This window comes from Protopterus annectens, chromosome 2.part0 (assembly GCF_019279795.1).
Source record: "Protopterus annectens isolate FY-2018-M chromosome 2.part0, PAN1.0, whole genome shotgun sequence".
NCBI classification, from domain to species: Eukaryota; Metazoa; Chordata; order Ceratodontiformes; family Protopteridae; genus Protopterus; species Protopterus annectens.
In genome coordinates this window covers 770,191,002-770,214,379 of record NC_056728.1, presented here as the reverse complement: position 1 = coordinate 770,214,379, position 23,378 = coordinate 770,191,002, and the positions used below count along the sequence as shown (strand labels likewise).

The following is a 23,378-nucleotide window of genomic DNA, read 5'->3' as shown; positions in this document are numbered from 1 at the left end:
AGTGGGTTGGGTCCAACATTTGGTGGTCATCAATGTTCTTGTTGATAAGGTCCATGTTAATTCTTTCCATGCCTTTGCAGATGAAGCTGGTTAGACTTATGGGTCTGTAGTTCCCAGGGTCAGTTGATGCCCCCCCTTTGTGCAGGGGGATTACTGTTGCTGTTTTCCATTCTGCAGGAGTGTAGCCAGTTCTCAGGCCATGATTAAAGATAATGCCAAGTGGGTCCCTTGGTCTTGTTTTAGATTGTTTAGTAAACAACCTGGGGCATTATTTGGTCCCATTGAGGCCATGCCTTGGTGAGTACAGAGGTGACATGTTCTGTAGTGATACTAGGCAGAAGGCTGGTGTCAGATTTGCTTTGGGATATGGTTTGTAAGAATGGGTGGGGGCGGGGGTTGCTCTGAATTTGTCAGCTAGCAGGTTGGTGACACATTTTGACACATAGCTGGGCATTCTTTTGTAGACTTTGAACATAGTTAAAGAATGCCTTATGATAATCCATGGCTAGGGATGTGATTGTAGTTTAATAAGACTTTACAAGGTTTCTGATTTTCTTGTTTAGGCTTAGGAAGGAACTCTTCCTCTGCAGACTGATATCCCTCTTGGTTTTGGACAACGGTTTCTTTGTCTTGTTATATAATCTGTTTATACTTGAAGTCCACCACAGTGACTTGCTTTTATGGAAAAACCTGGTTTTGATCCGGTCAGGTACAGCAGAGTTTATGCAGTCTCTTAAGTGTTTGTACAGGGCATTTGCATACACTTCTGCATACTGATCATTGAGGTCTGCAGTTGTGGGTGGTATGAAGCTTTTTATACCATTGTTTAGTAGGCTATAGTTAGCTTTGGTAAAGTTTTTTATCATTTTTGTTCCTGTGAGGGTGTCAGTTCCAGTAGTTACTTCAGATGAGACTGATTTGTGGCATCACATATGGGGAAGTACAGAGACCCCCATGTTGGTGAGTACTATGCCCAGAACATTAGAACCTCTAATGGGGGTGCAGACCATCTTTTCTGGAGCATTAGTGTTAACAAAGTCCTGGAACCTCTGGGTGAGTGTGTTTCTGCTTGTGTATGTCCCCCAGTCTATGGAAGAGTAGTTGAATTCTCTGATGACTGTGGTGTTGGGCTCTATGCGAGGGATTCCAGTAAATTGAGGTAGGCAGTGTACTTATTCTGGATCATGGTGGGGGATCTATAGTTAGCAATGATGTGGTATGGTACTTTCACAATAGTTAATTGGACATGGAATAGTTCGAGAGAGTCATGCTGTCTGACCAGTCTCAAATCATATTTGGTTTTACTGAAGATGGATACACATTCAGCTTGGTTTCCTTCATGCTCATTTTGAGATTTGAACATGTGGAAGGCATAGTAGCCTTGCACAGCTGGGGTGCTATCAGTGGTCTTTAACCACATATCGGTAACTGCACAGACATCAGCATCCTCTAAGGTGAGGAGTGCTTCCAGGGAGCACAGTTTCATGTTTAAACTCGTAGCATTAAGCAGCACAGCTCTGAGTTTGTTTCAGTTAGAGTTTGTTATGTTGGAAAATTTGTTGTTTTGATATTGCCTAAAAAAGGCACTATGGGGGAGACAAGGGTTTTGCCAGTATCAGAAAACCTAGGGGGGACAGGTGCAGACCATCTGTAGCAAAGCAGTGAGGTCTGTCTACTATATCCTCCCAGGCTGACAGACACTGTCTCCCTCTTGGATGACACTAGAAGCTGAGCCAATTCTTGAATTCAGTCATTTTTTGTTTATATTGTGACATCATCCTGGGTGAGGGTAGGATACTGCTTAGGGCTAGGGACATACCTGTCTGAAACACATAATCAGAGAGTTCCATCATGTCTCTCTTCATATAGGCCAGACAGGTATGTCGCAAATCATTCACTCCAACATGGACTGTGAAAGAATCATAATGGTACTTGTTGTTGAATGGAGTGCGCACATGATTTGTCAGATCCTGGCACCTGATACACAGCTGACCGTGACCTTCTCCTTGTCCAGTCTGGTGAGGGAGATATTGAATAACATACCAAAATCCATAGGTTCATGCGCTTGTACTAGACTAATGACCACTGGGGCCTTTGCAAGTCTAGCCAAGCTTCCCCAGTGTATTCTGCAAGTTTATGTGCCTCTGAAGTTATTTTATGGGGTTTATGCCAGCTAGGACAAGATTTACAGCCTGCCTGTGTCCATTAGAGACATAGGTGCTAGACCTCGGGTGCATTTCCAATTTTTTCATTCATTTGTCCAGGTTTCTCTTGAATAGGGTTAGGAAACAGCTCTTCTTCACGGGAATGGGAATCTTGTTCCAAAGAAGGGGAATTCTGATTATGTTGTAAGCAAAGTTTAAATCCCTAGATCAAGTAATCCATTTTCTTCATGTCTTGTAATTTATTTATTTTATTTATTTTACATTTGTTGACCGGGATAGTCCGACTGGGTACATGTCCATTTTCAGCGGGGGCCCGGGGAGAAAAGCTCCAAAGTTACATATGCAATCATCACAATGTACAAATAAAAAAAGAGTCATAATAACATTGTACAAATTAAACACACTTTACAGACACAGCTATATTTATACAGTCTAACACACTTCTAATCTGGCTTAACAAATAAAAAGATATTTGAGTTCCATTTACAAACATAGTATTAGTACACTAGTATGAATAAAGCTTTAGTCAGGCTTGGAGCAGGGAGATATCCATTGAGACTTGAAGTATTCCTTGAGAGCTTTTTTTGAATTGAGATAGGGTGGTATCTAGGGTAATGTTAATAACTTAAAAGTTAATAACTTGTAGTTACTTCAGGATCAACAAAAGGATCAGTTCTTGGTCCACTACTGTTTTTTCTGTTCATTAAAATTTGTATTCATAACAGCCCCAGGTCAATCACAGTGCTGTTTTCAGATATTGTCCTCATAATATAAGGCTGAGTGCCAAATAAATCACCAAAGTGCTGCCCAGGAATGCAGTGGACAACAAGATATGGCTATGCCCAAATCATGGACTGCATGGCTACAGTCATGGACTGCAAGGCTACTGTAAAACTAAAACAAAGCTTTCTGGCACATCATGGAATGAAAAATGAATGTAAAGCAATGCTGGAACCTTCACATAGTAAAGCTCTCCCATACAAAATATTCAGCTTGTTTACACATCCTCAGTTCAGGTTAGACCAGCTGCTCTACTCTCGTCCTACACAGAGCAGTTAGGAGAACTCAGCAGATAACTAAACAGTCTGTACGTTATTATCCATTTTCTGTTATCCACTGCTTGTGAAGGATTAGGCAAAACTGTGCTTATATCGCAGGCTGAATATAACATAACACTTATCTTTTTCTTGTTCCACTTAAATACTGTAACATTTCCTTCTTTCTAAACCATAACAGGAAGTTAGTTCCTATCTGTACTTCTCTTTCCTTATGTTGTGCCTCGGGTCATCAGTGCTGCATGGCAGGATGTCTCAAAAAGGTTTCTGGAACATTCCTTCAGTAGTGTGTGTGTGTGTGTGTGTGTGTGTGTGTGTGTGTGTGTGTGTGTGTGTGCGTGTGTGTGTGTTTATTTAATTTCTGTTTCTTAACCACTGCATCCAGCTAACAAATACACTGTTTAATAAGTCTTCATAAATTAAGATAGTAGGTTGTCAGACTACATGGACAAGGAGACCTTAGTTACTGTCAGATATATCATTCTAAATTTATCCAAGAACATTTTGTTGTCCGAGTGCTCTTTTTTTTTCTAGTTTTCATAAACACGAAAATCATTTCACAACTACACCTGTTGATTAATCCCGCAAACATCACTTTCCATTACTCCATGCACCTTGTTTAACTAGTACAGGGTTCTGCAACCTTCACTATCAAAAGAGACATTTTTGGCTCTTCTCCCATCAAATAAAATTCATCTGGAGTCACAAAACCTATTTAACCCCTGAAATGAAGATAACAAAACCTATTTGACCCCTATAATGAAGATAACACATACACAGCATATAGTCTCAGAACCTATGAACCTATAGTGTGGGAAGAAATAGCCAGGGGATTGCTATGGCTAGGCTTGTATAGGCCCTAGGGCTGATAGCCTAGTACCAACCTATGAACCTATGAACAGTATCATCTCGCTCTCCAAAATAAGAGATGTTCAATTTGAAAGAAAAAATAAAAATAGCCATTATTTATTTCCATATTATTAATTTTTTTTCAAAGCTCCAGAGCCACAGGTTACAGACCCCTGAACTAGTAAAAGATCTGCAATCCAGAATTTAATTGCTACTGGAGTAATGGGCTGATGGGTTTGATTTAACCACAGATATTAGTGGAAGTAAGAGGCTAAGATGAACATGCTGGTTGGATTGTAAAATATGGAAATGGATTCCAATCTTTTCATCACTTAACGTGCAGAAATTGGCACTGATGCTACAGCACATTGCTAAAAAAGTGAGCATACAGATTTAAACCAAAAAACTAGCTGAATCCCAAGGAAACCAACATAACCAAACTAAAACTTAACCAAAAACACTGGCAGTCAAAAAAAAAACCGAGAAAACGACTTTAGCATAAAAATATTTTAATCAACACTTTCATCAAAAAAACTTCTTCAGAAAGACAAATACATCTCATAAATCTTCCCATATAAATAATACAAACTATCCAATGAAATGGCAACAAGCAATAATTCAATTAAAGAATTAAACTTTACAAACAATTAACTAGTGAAAACATAATATCTAATACTATACTTACTTAAAACAATATAACATGTTATAAATGTTAAATATGTTATAAATGTTAAGTAGTCAACTTCCTTTTCAGTAAAAAAAAAAAATTGATATTAATAACATCATGTAAGCCAGGAGCCTGTCAGCTGCAAGTTTAATTTGCCACTCAGTCACCTTTCTCTCAACACTATTTTTAAGGTTACCACCTCTTACGTCCTGTCTGACATGATCTGATATAGTAAAAGTAAATTTTCTGTAAGAAGTACATATAATAGAATGCCTATATACAGCATTATTCTCATCCTTTACTTTAAATGCATAATAATTTCTTACTAAAGCTGTTTTCTCAGTTTGTTTTTTGGCCTGCCAGCATTTTTAGTTTAGTTGAATGTACAGATTTGCTTGCCTGAACATAGACACGGCAGATATGACGTATGCATCATGCATTTTTCTTCTTCATATTAATAAACAGTGATTGTATCCACGGTGGTGGTGCTGCGGTAGCGTTGTCGCCTCACAGTAAGATGCTGTCTGGTTCAACTCTCAGCTAGAGCGTCTTCTGCATGGAGACATAAGTGAATGGGCATACCTTCGTTGAAGGTTGTGCGTCAGGGCTGGCAACTCGGCACGTAAAAATCAACTGCCAATCATTAGCGGACCAGAGTTTCGCTGTGGCGACCCCTAACTGGGAAAAGCCGAAAGACACAACAACACAACAACATTAATAAACAGTGATTGCTTAACACAGGCGTAAGTTGGTACTATCAAGGGTTATTCTCCATGCCAAGGTGGTACCATCAAGAGCTAGGCTCCATACCAAGGGGCTATCATCAAGGGTTAGACTCCATAAAAAGGTGGTACCATCAAGAGCTAGGCTCCATACCAAGGGGATATCATCAAGGGTTAGACTCCATACCAAGGTGGTACCATCAAGAGCTAGGCTCCATACCAAGGGGCTATCATCAAGGGTTAGACTCCATAAAAAGGTGATACCATCAAGAGCTAAGCTCCATACCAAGGGGCTATCATCAAGGGTTAGACTCCATAAAAAGGTGGTACCATCAAGAGCTGGGCTCCGTACCAAGGGGCTATCATCAAGGGTTAGACTCCATAAAAAGGTGGTACCATCAAGAGCTAGGCTCCATACCAAGGGGCTGTCATCAAGGGTTAGACTCCATAAAAAGGTGGTACCATCAAGAGCTAGGCTCCGTACCAAGAGGGTGTCATCAAGGGATAGACTCCATAAAAAGGTGGTACCATCAAGAGCTAGGCTCCGTACCAAGAGGCTGTCATTAAGGGTTAGACTCCATAAAAAGGTGGTACCATCAAGAGCTAGGCTCCGTACCAAGGGGGTATCATCAAGGGTTAGACTCCATACCAAGGTGGCACCATCAAGGGTTAGCCGTCATACCGAGATGGTACCATAGTGGTCAAGCTCCATAACCTCAGGGTCAGGCTCCATATCTTTCAATTTTTTAATCAAGAATTCTATACAGAATTAAAAATAATGGAGAAACAAAGTCTCTTACTCTAGTACAGTTAAAAAGTTAACAGAGTAAGAGGTTTTCCATTAAGGTACACTACACTTTCTAAATGATAAGTCTAAAACTGTGTCTGACATTATTGACTGACTGTAATCCTCAATGATTGAACAGATATAAAAAAATATATAAGAGACAATGCAAAATAGGAGGCAAAGTCAGGGACAGTTGAGAGGTATGTTAGGCTCATGATGGTATCTGTAATCATTCCCTAATCATGTTCACTAAAGTCACCGATTGCAGCTGCACTAATTCAGAGAGAACAGAGAGTTACCCAAGATTTGGGGGGGTGGGGTGTAAAAATAAAATTAAAAGGTACTGTCTACAACAGCATCACAGCTGCTTTGAACAGAACTGGAGAATGGACAGTAATTTAATGTTTCTGTAAGTCAAGAGAAAGAGAGAGAAAGAAAGAACAGTTTGTTATAGAACCAGCACAGCACAGTCTATTTCTTCAGAGTGTATAATTTTCCTTTATGCATGCTTTCTTGATGCATTCTAGGAAGACATCCTAAGTTTAAAATAGTGTGGTGCTGTGTATTCATTTGGCGATAATAAACTTATCTGAGAAAAGTGTGACCTTCAGAAAATAAAATGCAACTCCTTCACTGACATTTGGTAATCAGCTATAAAGGAATACAAAATGTCTTTTTTATATTCTGCTCAAAGGTACTTTTTTGATTCACATAAGGATGGTATCTGAACATGGATTAGCATTTAAAAAAGAGAATAAATAAAACAATGGAATGTGCAAATAAGTCTGCACTCAGTAAATAAACCATTTGCTCTAATTTAGAAAGGCAAGCTTTGTAAGAGCAAATGACTATACTTACTTTTCTGTTGCATATATTATAACCATTCGGGAGTTTCCATAGTATATGCTGAAAATAACTTTCTGTTCACTTGCTTCTGATTCTCAAGAGTTTCACAATATTACAGGCTGTGTACTCTTAACTTAAACAGTTTGTTCCTGAGTAAATATTTTCTATGTCCTTTTTAATTCCACTTACCCAAATGCCATTGTGGTGACAGTTTAAGAAAAATAGCAGTAATACAGTAGAAAATACATTATGGTTGATTGTTGAACTGTCTGAGTCATGAGTAATAATAGATGCGTCATGAAATGCTCCATGATTTCAACAAGAGCCTTAAAGTTGGGAAAAGAACACTATGCTACTAAAACTAATGTTTTACGGTCTCACACTGGAGGGTGGGGGAGAGGTGGTAGTACTTCAGCAATCAGACCAGCAGCAGCTTGACCCTCTGTCACATAAATGCTATCTTCCCTTGTCTGAATACTAAATTGCTTAAAAAGCTGTTCCCTTTAGGTTCTTTCCCTCACAGACATTTTTTTTATCAGAAGTAACAGCTACCAGATTCATATATTATCAATTTGATTCTCCCCGGTTTCACATCAAGTGTGTCTGAGTCACGTGGGCTGGCAACTGTTTGTTGACATCAAGAAATACTCACCTTTAGTTAATCTGTTTTTCCTATTTCCTAATGTCCCAAAGGTTTAAAAATCAAATTCAGGAGTGTATGCTTGTTGTCGTCTGGTTCTCTTGTGACGTATGCCATGCATTTAGTATTGTGACTGTTAGGTAAGTCACCTCATCTGGCATGCTTTTCCTTTTCTATATAAAATCTTCAACTATGCCACCCATATACTGCTGTTATAAAACCTCAGAGTATTGGTGTTAGAAAATTCTCCTTAAACTGATTTCAGGGCTTCCTGGATGGCATGCTCATCCAGTTGAAAGTAAAGGATTCATTGGGCCAGATTCCAAAAGACTTGCTCTCATTGTAAGTGGCTCACTACTGTGTAAGGCCTACCTATAAAACAGGTCTACACCAGGGTAAGTCACTTACTCCCAGAGCAAGGTTTTCAGAATCAGGCCTATTGTCTTCACTCTGTGAAGCAGCTCATGTTGCGCTCCAGTACTCACTGCTGTTTTCCATCATTATTAGCAACCTGCTCTGTGATTTTCCTGCTCTTTTAGTGATATTGCATAGCGATGGTCTCACCCTTTTGGTTCAAACCCCTTGACAGCCTGCTTGTTTAGTAATTACTTTGTTAGACACTACTGTTTATTTCAGACATTCTGTCATGTACCATGTAAAAGTAGTTTCTACACTAGAAACAAGTACCTAGATTTGAAATAAGAGATGGAGATGCATGTACTAGCTGGAAGGGAAGCAGCTGTGAACTGACTTGTCATACATGTTCAGCTGATGTAAACTATTCATTGATTTTTTTTGTTGTGTTATTGTTTTTGCTAAGTTTATTGACATGAATTAATACTGTTAATTTTATTCACAATTTAAAGTATTGGTTTTTGATTTGCAGCTGCTTACAGATATTGAGGTGAAGTTTTTTTAATGTCTGGGAGACCAAATGATTGCAAATGTAATTCAGATCTGTACACCTTGCAATCATCCTGTTTTATGTCTATATAGCATTTGAAATGGTATTTTAAGACATAGTTTTAAGCTGATTGTTTTAGTTATCATTTGACAACCTTCAGACAATGGATTTAACCCAGTTTAGTTTTGCCAGGGGAAAATCATGCCTACTAAATCTGGTGGACTTCTTTGAGAAGGTCTCCAAGGCAGTGGATGAGGGGGAAAACAATGCACACCATCTACCTGGAGCTAGCTAAGGCATTCGATATAATACTCCACTTGGGTATTCTTTGCAATCTCACTGAGTTGGGCATAAACACCTACATAACTCACTGGATTCTAAGCTGGTTCACAGACAGGACCCCAAAAGTCAGGATTGGTGAGACTGCCTCAACAAAGAAACTGGTCACTAATGGAGTACCTTAGGGTTCCATGCTGGGACTGCTTCTATTTGGTATCTACTTTCTTAGAGGTAAAGGCTAATGTCAAGTGCTTTTGACTGACCAAGTTCACAGATGACTGCAAATTGGGAGCTGTCAATATTTCCCCCCATGACACAAACATCTTACAAGAGGGTCTATCAAAACAAATGAATGGTGCCAAAGTCACAGACTAAAACTCAATGTCACGAAATGCATTATAGTACCTTTTGGCAAAACTGTCACCCAGACTAATTACTCCATTGATAAGACAGCCCTAAGACATGACCTGGTAGTCGGGGATCTGGGAACTTATGTAGACAGCAATCTGGCCTTTGACCAACATGTGGCTGAAGTAGTGAGAAAATCATTCTATGTCACCCAACCTATAAATAAAGGCATGGCATCCAGGTTCAAGGAAGTCATAGTGCCACTGTATGTGGCTCTTATCAGACCCATCATTGAGCATAATGCCCCTTCAGCATGTGTCTGACCAGACGTGCAGCAGGTGGAATGCCCACAAAGGTTACTACCCAGGAGAAATCCAGGGTATAAAGACATTGTCCTGTACTGACCGCCTTAAATCACTATCTCTATACTCAGTCTCCTACTGGTTACTGAGAGACAATCTCTGCTTGGCAAAAATGTATCCTTGTATACAGCTGTATTGAACCTTTTGCACATCCACAAAAGGAACAGCATCAGATCCACTAGACTGAAGGATTTAAATTTTGCTTATGACATAAATAAGACATAATGGTGAGACAGATGTGTTTCACAGGAACAGGCTCTCCATCCATGCAAAGTAGAGTCCATCCCTACACCTATTTAAGGATAAAGCTGACCAATGGATGGGGAATCAGAAATTCACCCTGAGTCTGGCCCCTATGTCTCTGATAGACAGAGGCAGATAATTAACATACCCCCACATAACTTCTAGAAACTTCCTAAGGAGCATACCCCATCCTAATAAATGATACTTAGGGACACAATTGAGTTGAGTTGCACGAGTTATAAAGACCCTGATGGTCATTAGCCTAGTGTATACCTATGAATCTGTGAACCTACCGAATCAATTACTTACAAAGAACTTGCAGTTTGTTGATTTACACATATTATAGCTACTGTCATATAAAGTATGTAAAATTTGGAAAATATTGCAAGTATATTATTTACATCTGTTTGTATTAATATTTACAGCTTTATGAAGTGAACCAGGCATCATATTTTCTTTTTGCAATTTAACTTCTTAGGTAAGAATTAACTACTGTGGGAATTTATAGACTTTGCATTTAAAAATGCATGCTTCTGATGCATAGTTCTCTGGGCTAATGAAAATCTGGCAGAAAAAAGTGATCATTAGTTGTCAGCTAATACTAATTATCATTTAACTTAACACTTCTGTTGCATTTGTTGTGCAGGTTATAGACAATTGTTAAGGAAGAAAGTTCTAGCTAGCTGCAACAATTGCAACATCAATGAATGAAAAAGAAAACACGAGGGATTTAAGAACGGGTAGCATAAAGGAGCAATCATGAGCAGGAGAGTGATTTTTAAGATGTGATGCAGATGTTTATCTTGGAACTTCTAGGGTGGCAGTAGATGTGGCGTCTTAGGGAGAATGGTGAGCTTCATGGGAGAGCAGAGGAGTTAGAGATGAAAGGGACTGGATGGTCTTGTGGTAAAAAAGCATTGCAACACTTAAAAGCATTGCAACACTTGAGCCGAGAGATCCGTGTAAGGCTGTTAGACAGGATAGGGTGGGAAATGCAGTAGAAAGAAACGCATCAGAGAGAAGGCCAGCAGCAGAGATTGTCAGAAGAGTACAGGTAAGTGGCAGACATCATTTATTTATTTAAAATGTGTTTACTGGGAAAGTCCGACTTGGAACGAGCCAATTTTCAGCAGAGGCCCTGGGAGAAATGCTCCAGACGCATGTCTTTGTAAAGTGGAAGAAAAATGGATCACCCATAGGAAACCGACATGAATGCAGGGAGGACATGCAGACTCTACACAGAAGGCACCAAAGCCGAGAACTGAACCAGAGAACCTCTTGCTGTGAGGTGACAAAGCAAACTGCTGCACCATTAAGGTGAGTGATTCAGATTACACTGAAAGAAAGAAGTGGGAGGTTAGGATTTGCAGTTGCAGTTATAAAGAAAATAAAGAGTGAGCTTTCTCTGGGCACTCTGGTTTCATTTCACCTCCCAGACACATGCCGAATAATAGCATACACTAAGCTGCCATGTATACAGAATGTAGTAAAATAGATATGGATGTGTGTGTGCATGTGTGTTTGTGTGTGTGTGTGTGTGTGTGTGTGTGTGTGTGTGTGTGTGTGTGTGTGTGTGTGTGTGTGTGTGTGTCAGTGTGTACATGCATGAGTGCCTGTGTATATGACTGCATGCATGTGTGTATTTATGTGTGCATACCTCTCAACTTCTTAGAGCAAGAAATCTGGACAAAGCCATTAATAAAAGTGGGACAAAGAACCAAAAATAGGGACAATATTTAAATATTGCTCTTACAAAGTTAGAAAGTTGATGGAATAATAGGTTTTGCTTTGGCATAAATTTTCTGAAGGATATGAAGTCTGAAACTCAAATGCCTGTCATTATTTTCTAACTTCAGTCTTTAATAGTTTGCCACTTAGTTGCCAGAAAACCACAATTTTATGAAAAATGGACTGAAAATATGAGGTAAAAATGTGGACATTCAGCGAAAATCTGTACAGTTGAGAAGTATGGGAGGGGCTGTGCCTCTGTAAGTGTGCAAGTATGTCACATTGTGTATTCACCTGTGTGTGTGTGTGTGTGTGTGTGTGTGTGTGTGTGTGTGTGTGTGTGTGTGTGTGTGTCTGTGCAACATTGCTGTGTGGAAAGATGGAACAACTGTAAAAACTGTCCAGGTGAGGAGCATGCATATGAGTCACTAATGAGCTGTTGGTCATAGTTATTTTCTTCCTCCCTCCAAATCAAATTTTATCACCATAACATTGTTAGACCTCACCTGCAAAGCACCAAAAGCAGTACTGCAATAATTTCTCAGTACCCCACTGAAAGCTTGTACGTCTATATGTACACACTTGTATATCTCTATAAATACATACACACAAGCATGCGCACACACGCAAACACACATGCACATGTATATATATATATATATATATATATATATATATATATATATATATATATATATATATATATATATATATATATACGTACTGTCCACCGAATGACTGTTTCACCGAAAGTGAAACGGCTGAGCACACTTTTGTGAAAGTGCTTTTCACCAAAAAAGCACTTTTGCGACAGTGTGCTAAAAAAAAGAGAAAAACGTGGGGAAATGGATGTTGCCGAGATCATAGCACAGTGAGGATAAGGGAATCTTTTTTCCCTCTGTAGTGCGATCTCAGAGTGAAAATATAAAAGTAGGGGGGGTGGGGGAGTGCAGGTGGGCTTGTCCCCACCTACGTAAACGTGAGTTCTGTATTTTTTTTTATTTTATTTTTTTGCACACTTTAGCGAAGGTGCTTTTTCATGTAAAGCACTTTCGCTAGTGTGTTCGGCCGTTTTAGTTTTGGTTAAAAGCGCTTTCGTTCAAGAGTCCTAGAGCTACATAAATATATATATATATATATATATATATATATATATATATATATATATATATATATATATATATATATATATATATGTTTGGAATCTCGAAACTTGTCAGTGGAGATCATCGTACAGTGTGGAATGGGAACTTTACTGTTCTCTTCACTGTAGTGCAATTTCAGAGTTGGTATATTTAAGTAGCAGGGGGTGTGGGGGTGCAGGGGGGCTTGCCCCCTTCAAAAACATGAGTTCTGAACTTTTATTGTTTTATATTGTATTTTCAAGTTTCAAGATTTCAAAACTTTGATCCTCTGAGCTTCGGTATTTAGAGGTTCGAAGTTTTCGATTTTCAAAATTTGAAAGTGGACCTATATATATATATTTTTTTATATATATATATATATATATATATATATATATATATATATATATATATATATACATATATGTATTTACCTTACTTTGTTGAAATGCCAAAACATTGAATCTCAAATTATCGAAGCTGTACTTCATTGACTTAATGGAACTACGAACATGTTCCCACGGTGAGTAACCACTTAGCCAAAAAATAAAAAACCTAATCTGCACCATCCCTAATCCACCCATGTAGGTGGTTATGCCCCCCCACCCCTAACTAACTGTACCAACTCCGATATTGCACTACAGTTGGGAAAAGGGCAAAATCGAATGATCGATAATAATATGAAATTTGATAAGCATCTATCCTTAATTATAAAGAAACCCCATATAAAACTAGGTTCTGTTTGTAGAATTAAACCGTACCTCACTGACTCCACAAGACAATCTGTTGCTAGGACTCATCTACATTCTACGCCTCTGCCATTTTCACCAATCTGAAGAAAAGTGACCTAACAAAACTAGAACTTGATTGAATAAGATTGCCAGATTTGCTACCACTCCCCATGTAGATCCCATTATTGTAATGCCCTACACCAACTAAACTGACTTGTCTCTCCTAACATTCACCCATTTTACAATGGCCCACGGCATACTATATCAACCAGAAAAGTGTCCTGCACTCCGTAACCTACTTCAACCCTAATCTAATAAAAGACAACTGAGATCTTCTGACAAATTTATATTACAAGTCACAAACTCTAACAGTTATCATGGTAATTTTCTCTATTCCAATTGTATCTCCAGGACTTGGCCTTTGACCCCCCAGCATATTGTAACCACTGCTAATCCCCTACAATTCAGAACACTTCTCAAGTCCTATTTATCTAAGTCCTGGCTTTGCTCTTGCATAAATGCTGGCTGATCACTGTCACTATTCTATGCTTCCTTATATAGTCTTGATCAGATATTATAAATTGCTTTAAGTGAACCTTATATTTGCTGTTTCATACCACTAATATGCATTCTGAACTATGTCTTGCATATATAATTTTATTGATTTTCTCTGAATAACTTCTGTTCCTCTGCACTTCCAACAGTTATATGAGGTTATTTCACAACTGTGGTACTTATTAATTTCGAACAACTGTATGAAATTTTTCTTAACATAAGTTTGTGTCCTTACATCTGTGTATTTCCTGTAACTTCTGGAGATTTTTCCTCTGGGCCTCTGCTGAAAATGGCCACCTGCCCAGTCGGACTATCCTGGTAAACAAACCTAAAATGAATAAATATATACACATATATATATATATATATATATATATATATATATATATATATATATATATATATATATATAATTTGTACATCCAAGGGAAACCACAAAATAACTTTTTTCTTTGCTGAGTGCACATGCAGTAGAAATATAAAATTTTTTAATGATGACTGGTATTAGTACTAAAAAAAACACATGGAATGGGATCAGAATGTTTTCAATTAAAAATTTGCATCCATCTGGATTACAGAAAAGTGAAAGAGAAATTCCTCATAATAGTAGGATACTATTCAGTGGTGAGGTGACAAAGACAAGATGGTTTTCATCAGCAATATAACAGATCTGTTGCTGTGTTTCATGTAAATAAGGATGCGCTTACTGGAGCTGGTGGAACAAAAGCCAGCAGCATACTGGAATTTTAAGGTCACTAGTCAATTACTGACCAACCTTATGCACAAAACTGTGCAAGGAGCTGGAAATGACCCATGGTAAGCTGATTGTTTATACTTTTGTTACAATGAATCTGAATAAGGCCTGAATCAAACTGCCAAATGGGTAGTGCTACTCACATCTGTTTAGCCTAAACTAGATGACTTCTATGAATTTAACCTAGTAATATTCTAATAAAAAACTAAGCAAAATATGAAAATATAGGGTCTAAAGCAACAATATTTCATTAAAAAGCAGTTTTTGTTATCTTTTTTAAGCAAAAGCATGTCAACACCTGTTTATTTTTATGTCATATTTTGCATGTAAAGCGTTTTCTTTCTAATTAATTGTACAAGGTCATGTCTTAATGTATGTCACAGGAAAATGATTTATTTTTTGCTATTCTTCCACAATCTCAAACTTAATAGGACTGGAGCACAGATCCATATGATGGCAGACCTGCTTCCTGTGCAGATGTTACAATGATTTAAGTCAAATTGCAGTTTTGTTATTATGCAGTAGTAAGCCGTGTCAGTCATTGCCATCACACTTGTTCTATACTTGCAAAATGAGCACTGAACTGGGTGCTTGTTGCCAGTAACAAGTAGTCAAGTTCTTTCTTTTGTTGTGAAGCTTTTATATGACAGTGGGATTGCTGTTTGTGTAAGACTGCTGTGTGCTGTTTTAGGGAATTGTCCACTCTAACACATAAAAAACAGACTGCCTCCAGTCTGTGTCTTAGATCTGATTACTGGTTGGGTAGATGTGACTGAAATCTGATATCTCTTGCCTGATTTTTGCATATCCTCATTTGTCAAATATTCTGCAAGTCAAAACAGTTATGCAGTGACAATGGTCAAGACTTTATTTGCATAATAATATTATATTATCACACATGCCAACATTTATGTTAAGGAAATATTTGCAGTTCATACCTTCAAAGTGTCATACTTATACCAACATTCTTGAGAGGAACGTAGCTGTTTTCCTGTCAATAGCTGTCCAGAGGTTACTGAGTCTGTGAGTGTTCAGACTGTTCTGTAACATAGTTGTGTAGTTTGTCATGTTGACACCTTTACTTCTGTCAGCAGGTGCACACTGAACCCTGTTTCTCTGTTGAGAGGAGATGTTAGTGTGGCACTGAGTTTCTAATACTGTGTCAAAACTATGGCTGCTATTAATGATAGTTAACTAAGGTATATGTCTCTGTCAAGTATGCAAAAATGGATTTTGTTTTGAAGTGAGATAGAATTTTTTGCTATATGAGAATATGCAAAATTCTGACCACATTACCGCCTCATTTGCATGTTCTAGCCAAAGCACAGCAGCGCAACACAAGACACTCTGTTCTTTTTGCAAAAAAAAAACAAAAAACATTGCTATGCGTTTCCCTTCCTTTTTATTTTCTTTACTGGATATTTCTGGAGTTTAATGCTTAGGGAGCATAAAATATTTTTTGTTGGATTTCTGTGACCCCACTCCAGATCTAGCAGTTTTGCAACATTGGAATCACTTTGCCTCCTTGCTGTTTAGTAGGAAGCAGATTTCTTAGTTTTGTATGTCTATGATTTGTCCCACTTTGTCAGATCTGTTGTCTTTGTCAGTTTCCTGATGCCATTGCAGTGAGTAAATTCATGTTGTCTCAAAGTGTTAGATGTGCCAACAGTTTGCGTACCTTCAGTCAGAGTTATAGTTCCGCTGCTGTGGAATACATTTAAATTATTGGCATGCTCCAATAATCTGTTTCTCTTTTGTGATCCTTCTTGTGGTGCATTAAAGGACATTATACAATGACCCCCCCCCCATTAATATTCCAAAACGTGCACGCTGATTGGTCACTGTGCATGTTGTAAATCAGACTTATACTAATGGAAAAAGGTCTGGTCACCCGGACTTTTTCCATTAGTATAAGTCTTTCTTTTTTTTTACAGCAACGGAGAAAGCAAGATCTCCGTTGATTTTTTAAAAACTGCCTGGCTATGTTAAACTCCTTTAACATAGCGAGACACTTTCTAAAGCAACGGAGAAAGCAAGATCTCCGTTGCTTTTTAGAAAGTGTCTCGCTATGTTAAAGGAGTTTAACATAGCGAGACAGCTTTAAAAAAAGCACCGTTGCTTTTTTTTAAAGCTGTCACGCTATGTTAAACTCCTGTAACATAGCGAGACACTTTCTAAAAAGCAACTGAGATCTTGCTTTCTCCATTGCTTCCACCCACAGCTCTAATGTACTGCGTAAGCATACGCATGGGCAGTACATCAGAACTGCCGCAGAATACCGGACAGCTGCGGAAGGGCAGCAAGGAGGCATTATACAATGCCATTATTTAAGAAAACTAAGTTTTTTTTCTTAAATAATGTCATTGTATAATAGCAATAACCCACTTTTGGGTGTGGGTAATGCTGGATTTACCCACAGTTGTCTTTGTTTGGCCACTTGGGCTTCGCCCTCGTGACCAAACCACGCTAACGGTGGGTAAATCCAGCATTACCCACACCCAGGCATGGGTTATTGCTAAAGTAAATATCTGCTGAATACTCAGCAGTAATAATCCCATTTGAATTGTATTTATTCAATATATTAGATTTTTATGAGACTTTGAATAGCATGTTAGTATTACATGCATTGCCTATACTTTTTTGTGGGTTGTGTTATATTTTTAAATTCTAATAACCTTTCAGCTCTGATGTGGGGCCTTAATGCTAAATTGTAGTAAAACTTATATTACTAGTGCCTGTACCACTTGCTCAATGAATTTACTTAGGTCCACATACAGCATTTTTGTTAACCATTCCATCTGATTGTTACATTTTGTGTGGTGCAGCATTGTTGTTAACCATTCCATCCGATTATTACATTTTGTGTGGTACAGCATTGTTGTTAACCATTCCATCCGATTGTTACATTTTGTGTGGTACAACATTGTTGTTAACCATTCCATCCGATTGTTACATTTTGTGTGGTACAGCATTGTTGTTAACCATTCCATCCGATTGTTACATTTTGTGTGGTACAGCATTGTTGTTAACCATTCCATCCGGTTGTTACATTTTGTGTGGCATGATTAGCCATATTGGAGTGTTTAGTAAAGTAAGTGCCTTTTCAAACAAATCAAAAAACTCAGCATGTGGAAGTTATCTGAATTTATTTTCCACCAGCTATTCACTTAATAATTTATCGTCAAGGAACTCCTGCTATGTATGTGTAAGAAAATCAAAGAACACATTTCATATATTTATGGTTGTCACATAATGTTTGCACTGCCCACTACATCTGTCCACACATCTCAACCTCTTAGGGCAAAAAACTCGATGAAGCCATAAATAATGGGGGACAAAGGACCAAAAATAGGGATATTTTTTTAAATATTGCTCTTACATATTTAGAAACTTGATAGAATAACAGGTTTTGCATTAGCATGAATTTTCTGATGGCTATGAAGTCCGAAACTCAAAAGTCTGTTGTTTTCTGGGTTCAGTCTTTAATGATTTGCCACTGATTTGACAGAAAACTACAATGTTATGAAAAATGGACCAAAAATATGAGGCAAAAATGTGGACATTCTGCAAAAATCTATACAGTTAAGAGGCATGCTTCTATCACAACTTATTCCAGTTAGCGGTAGGTAGCCAATAACCTTCACTGACAGGTAAATTTACCCTACACCAGTGCAGTAGTTATTCCTGTGGTCAGTATTTCTCAAGCTACTTCTGTAGAGCCTGTTCTTACACCAGCCATTGCAGCTCTGACTTATTTTTCTGCAGATTACTTTCTTTTTTCTCCATACTCACTGTTGTTCACTCATGTCCATGTGCAGTCTTAAATCTGGATATGCCAGTGGAGAGGAGATGAAGGCAGAGGAGAGTAACATGCTGATAAACACATCAAAAACTAAGCATATGAGATTTGGGAGACATAAACTGAAAGGTGAATATTTAATACAGCACACAGTGATTGAAACTGTAGATTCATTTAAGGACCTGGGTATATGGGTAGATCAGCTTTGATTTTTTCTAATCACATCAACTAGTTGGTTAATTTAGAACCTATAGAACTACAGGGTCTATAAAAAAGATTTATAAAGTCTAGGAAATCAAGAATTGATAAACAAAAATCATTGTTTGTAAATGTGATTCTCAGCTGGGGTGCCTTCTGTGCATACTCTGCATGTGCTCCCTGTGGTTGTGTGGATTTCCTCTGCGTGCTCTGGTTTCCTTCCACATTCCAAAGACACTCTGCAGGTGACTGGATGCTCTAAACTGGCCCTAGGTGTGATTGTGTGCATGTGTGTGTGCCTTTGGGGAAGGTTGGGTGCTGAGCTGGCAACTCGACACTGTAAAACTCCACTGCCAATCATTCTGTGACCATTGTTCAGCTGTGGTGACCCCTGATGGGAAAAGCCAAAAGGAGATAAAGAAGACATTAAACCTAACTAGAGTGTGGAATAACAATATGGAAACCTTACAAGACAGAAAGCATGAGCATATTGGAAAGAGCACAGTGGAAATATACCAAGGGCATCCATGGACATGAAAATATAAGTTGTCATGAAAGACTAAAATATCTAAACTTGTACAGCATCTTATACAGATATTTAAGAGGAGACCTTATTCAAGTGTTTAGGGCATTTAGAGACAGCTACCTCTAGGAAAGTTTGGAGTTATCAGAAAGTAGTATAGAATCATCGGACAACGTAATTAGAACATTATACAGGAATGAGAGAGGTCCTAATTGGTTTTCTGTGAGAGTAGCTGATATGTGGAATATACTTCCAAATTATATTAAAGGAAGTTGCAGTTTAGATATTTTTAACAACAAGCTGGACACATTGTGGGGATGACTGATGTGGTATATTGGTAGGCTGGAAGGGCATTATTGCTATCCCTGAAGTATTTGTATGAAGTATGTTTGAGTGTATGTATGTAAGGGAACCCAGTACAATGTAGTCTTGTTAGAGAAGAGGATTTTTTACTGACTCATTCATTATCCCTTTCTTTTTCTTCTGGGTTATATCAGTAAATGTTTCCATATTCCAGGTAGTCCATTCACTCCTCATGGGTAAGAGTGGGCTGCATTGTCTGTGATAGAGGCAGCCATATTGGTGTTGTTGCTATGTCCTGAACCCTCACCTTTGGGTTGGGGGATATGTGGCCTGCATCCCAATGGGGGCCACTACAGCTTCCGCATGAGATGGTATGCTTTTGTACACGTTTCAGGGAATTCCAAAGCAAGTCTGAAAATGCTGTACTCTGACAACATCATTTCCTGTTCTTTTTATAGAGGATCAGGAGGAATGTGACAGTATAGTAGTCAATGAGTACAGGTTTTTGAGTAGAAATCTGTAATAAATGAATAATATACTCAGACAGATCTTAGTTATTTCAGTTGTATATGCCCATGTGTGTGTTTGCATGCATGCATGTGCATTTGCGTGTGTGTGTGTGTGTGTGTGTGTGTGTGTGTGTGTGTGTGTGTGTGTGTGTGTGTGTGTGTGTGTTTGTGTGCACATGTGGCATGTGTGTATGTTTGAATGTTTGTGTTTGTGTTGAGGAGAGAGTTTTGTCTGCATCTGTAAAGTATAACATATGATTTTTGTGTGAGGAGGGCTGAAATCATACCTCTCAACCTCTTAGAGCAAGACATCTGGACAGAGCAATCAATAATGGGGGTACAACAGCCCAAAAATAGGGGACACTTTTTAAATATTGCTGTTATAAACTTAGAAAATTGATAATTTGCATTAGCATGAATTTTCTGAAGGACATGAATTCTGAAACTCAAATGTCTGTCATTATTTTCTGACTTCAACATTCAATAGTATACCAATGATATGCCAGAAAACTGCAATTTTATCGGAAACAGACCAAAAATATGAGGCAAAAATCTGGGCATTCTTCGAAAATCTGTGCAGTTGAGAGGTGTGTTTGACATCTGGGCAATGCTGAAAGAATTTAGTGCCGTTTGATTGACAGAGTAACAAACAGAGTCTGAAAACCTATATTCTGAATCTTTGTTTCATTTTGTATACCTCCATAAGAGAAGAGATGTTGCCTCTGTGGTAATGGAGCTCTGGTGCTGAAAACAGCTATCTGTACCTAAGCATAGCCGGCTTTAGGCACCAGCGAACCCAGCGGTCGCTGGGGCCCCAACCACAGAAAGTTGTCTTATCTTGATATTTTGTAACATCTGTCAAACCAATAAAAGCTAGTACAGCAGTCTCATATACTTAATAAACCAAGAGGGTAATAACTCTTATTTGTATCTCCTTTAAGATTCAAAGATTTCTGTGGTTATAGTAACAGTGCTTTATCAAGTAACAGCCTTCACAATTCCATTAAATATTTTATCAATAACATAGTGTCCCTGGCTTAGTTAAACCCTGCTGGTGGACATTCTCTCTACTAAAACTAACAACATGGCCAGCTTTAGGTACCTGCAATACCCATGGCTGCAGGGAGGGGCCCCTTCTTCATCCTTGACTGGATGGGGGCACCAGGAAAGCTTCTTCTGGTTGGAGAAAAATGAGGAGAAAAAATGTATTAGTTTCCTGGTTATCTGCTTTAACCCGAACCCAGTTTTGATATGACCTGTTAGGATAAAGCTGATAATGAACATGAGCAAGGCAAGCAGTAGAGAGATCAGCAACTCAGAGTGACTGATGTCACTGCAAACCTTGAACTTTAAGAATGCTTCCAATCTGTAGCAATTATTTTCTTTTTCAGGGTTTTTATAAATACTGACAGAACACCAGATGCTATATCTCTCAGCTTCAGTGCAGTGCCAAACATAATAGCAGAATAGTGGTTCAAAATCAGGAACACATTTTAAATATTATTCTAATTCACTTAAACATGTAATACAATAACACCTTTTACATCAGCATGCATTTTTTTGGACAATAAGAAATAATAAAACTCTGATGTCTGGATTAATTGACGGTCTGTAATCTTTAATGATTTACCAGCAAATTAAACTTTTTTGAAAGGCAGAGCAAGATTATAAGCAAAATCAGGGAAGATCTGTGAAATCAGGGGCAGTGACAGCTAACCATTACTCCTCAATGAGGTTAAGTGACTTACCCCTGCTGCTGTTTGATGACTTCTAAACAGCAGTCACTGATCTGGTATAGCAGTACCAGTGTTGCACAATGTATTGCTATTTGCTGAAATAAGTACAAAATTAGTATTGATATGGCTAATGTGTGTGTGTGTGTGTGTGTGTGTGTGTGTGTGTGTGTGTGTGTGTGTGTGTGTGTGTGTGTGTGTGTGTGTGTGTGTGTGTGTGTGTGTGTGTTATCACTGATTTTTATCTGTGCCCACACCCAGTAATGCCAGGACACATCCGTTATTCTTCCAGGTATCAGTAAAAAAAATGCAGTTAACAAGTAATTGTATTTCAAAAGTTAGGCATAAAAAATATCACAGAACATTCAGACACTTAGAACTTTACAAGTCTGGTGGCCTCCATTCCTCAGACTACGTAAATGGATACAGAGGTATCCCTTAATTATTAATGACTATGTGGGGGACCCCACAAACGCTGTTGCTGGTTGGGGAAAAATGAAGAATAAAAAAAAAATATTCATTTTCTGATTACACTCTTTAACCTGAACAGGGCTGTGATATGACCCTGTTAGGATAAAGCTGATAATGGCCTCTGCTCTCAACTGCACCCATTCTAAAACTAGCCCTGCTTAGATGTGAGTGTGTACAGAAAGTTGCTGTAGGCTATGTGGAGGGGGGATTGTGTGGTTATTACTTTAATTTTCATCACAGTCAAACATCAGAGGTTTGCACAGGAGGTCATTATAGCTTGTGTTTGGGCTGGGGGCAGTGTGGTCATTGTTACTTTTACTTTTCTCACAGACCTCAGTGGTGTACAAACACGGTTATTATAGCTTGTGTTTGGGCTGGGGACAGTGTGGTCATTGTTACTTTTACTTTTCTCACAGACCTCAGTGGTGTACAAACACGGTTACTATAGCTTGTGTTTGGGCTGGGGGCAGTGTGGTCATTGTTACTTTTACTTTTCTCACAGACCTCAGTGGTGTACAAACACGGTTACTATAGCTTGTGTTTGGGCTGGGGGCAGTGTGGTCATTGTTACTTTTACTTTTCTCACAGACCTCAGTGGTGTACAAACACGGTTACTATAGCTTGTGTTTGGGCTGGGGACAGTGTGGTCATTGTTACTTTTACTTTTCTCACAGACCTCAGTGGTGTACAAACATGGTTACTATAGCTTGTGTAGGGGCAGTGTACTGTCTAGGAGCAACAAAGTAGAATACTGTAATCATCTTTTTTTTTCACTTTCCTCACAAGCGCATATCAGACACATATACAGGTGGCTACCTTTGGGAGTTAAGGCTGAGAAGGCATGAGATGTGTGTGTATGACAGCAGTCACTTGAAATACGACTGTAGCAATTTTAATCTCTGCTTTCATCCTAATTTAACACGAAAAGGATATACAGGCAGTGACTATTTTTTTGGGGGGGGTAGGGAAGCAGGCAGTATTCTCAGACGAGGATTTAAAGATTAAGCCTTGTGTATCCTCACAACAATTGGCTTGTTAGTTTATTGTGAGCTACTATTTTGTCAGCTTTGAACATTAAGTCTT

At 38.4% G+C, this 23,378-nt stretch overlaps 1 protein-coding gene across 1 annotated transcript in view; it reads left to right on the top strand.

The window, feature by feature from the left end:
* Positions 1-23,378, top strand: part of LURAP1L (leucine rich adaptor protein 1 like) — a 357,847-nt gene that overhangs the window by 315,797 nt on the left and 18,672 nt on the right. The gene's annotated exons all lie outside the window — the stretch shown is intronic.